Source organism: Vulpes lagopus, chromosome 2 (genome assembly GCF_018345385.1).
Source record: "Vulpes lagopus strain Blue_001 chromosome 2, ASM1834538v1, whole genome shotgun sequence".
NCBI lineage: Eukaryota > Metazoa > Chordata > Mammalia > Carnivora > Canidae > Vulpes > Vulpes lagopus.
This window is the reverse complement of record NC_054825.1, coordinates 67,467,774-67,469,342: the sequence shown is the minus strand read 5'-3', so window position 1 is coordinate 67,469,342 and position 1,569 is coordinate 67,467,774. Positions and strand designations below refer to the sequence as shown.

Genomic DNA, 1,569 nt, shown 5'->3' with positions numbered 1-1,569 from the left:
CTGTAAAAGAAAAATTATAGAATTACTAGTCAGTTTAAATGGGTTTCATTTCACTTCACAGGTCTGAAATTCCTTATAGCCAATGAAATGATAAATAACTAAAAACTTTAATGATTTAAAAATAATACGTCATATAAACATTATTCTCATCATTATATTCTGACTATAATGCAATTCATAGACACTAATATAAACATGTTAAAATATACAAAATAGGAATAAAAATAACTTGCTGAGGACTTACTATTTTATTAAAATAGAAAATTTTAAAATTTATTTCTTATTTTAATTCTTAGTTTCCAGGGGTGTTTGGGTGGCTTAGTCAGTTAAGCGTCTGCCTTTGGCTCAGGTCATGCTCCCTCAGGAGTCCTGGGACTGAGCCCCAGTCAGGCTCCCTTCTCAGCAGGGAGTCTGCTTCTCCCCACTCCCTCTGCCCTTCCCTCAGCTTGTATGTATTCTCTCTCAAATGAATAAAGTCTTAAAAAAGTTTTTTCGTTTCTGAAGTAAATTTTATAGCAGTAAGGCAAACTAGCACAAAATGCCACCAAGTCAATGTGCCCAATAACAAACTTACAAATTTAAAAAAAATTAGTTTTAGAAAAAATTGTCGCTTTTTGCCCAATCCCCCTAATCTCTCCTTTCCCTTTTATCCCCCTTTTCATTCCTTCATCGCTGCAAATAGTACCAACTGCTCAGAATTTTAATTTTTACTAGGCAACAAAGGGTCCCACTAACTCTGCTTATCAGTGCCAAACTCATTTATTTATTCAATATCACAATTTGAACTCCAGTGTAAGAGTAGCGCCAAATGGGTTATGGAAATTGGCATGGAAGAGATATCATAGATTTAAAACAATAAAAGTAAAAACAGTGATGATAAGAACACTCAGATGAAAGAACCTCAGAGAAGCTTCAAGGAGGAAGAAGAAAATCAGACAATTATTCCATATACAGTTAATATCATTGCTGACTCTAGAGACTGGTTTTTGAGTAAATTAGTTATCACTTATCAAGTTATAAAACATCCATAAAAACCCACCATCCAAACTAGAAACTTTAGAGAGCTAAATGGAAAGTTATTAGTAATTATACATAAATAACAGCTGCAAAGGGAAACTATCCCCAGGCGAACTGGGATGTATTCTCACCAGATCCACACAGATTTAGATGAGCTGTGTGCCTACCTACCATAATATTTCCTTTCCCTTGAATATTATATAGTTGCCAAATCACTCTGGGCTAATTTTAGTCTGGCAACAAACTTAAAAGGCAAGCACATTTAGTTCTATAAAGGGACTAAAAAAGAAGGGGGAAGAGGGGGACAATAAAAGCAAAGAGTTTATCAAAAAATCCCATAATCTCTTTTCCAGGTGATAGGATCAGTTTTAATCTCAATGCATAAGTAGAAAAATTTGTTTTCTGTTTAACTCTTGAACTGAATGCTTTCTTATTTACAACTTGGGACTACTCTTCTATTTTTGTCTTTTCATCCATTTCGCATCCTACCATTACTGCATTTTTTTAAACCAACTGGTAGTCAACTACTTACCCACTCAATACTAATTACAT

At 34.0% G+C, this 1,569-nt stretch overlaps 1 protein-coding gene across 5 annotated transcripts in view; it reads right to left on the bottom strand.

The window, feature by feature from the left end:
• The window catches only part of MYEF2 (myelin expression factor 2), a 33,684-nt gene that overhangs the window by 3,486 nt on the left and 28,629 nt on the right, over positions 1-1,569 (bottom strand). The window lies entirely within an intron of this gene.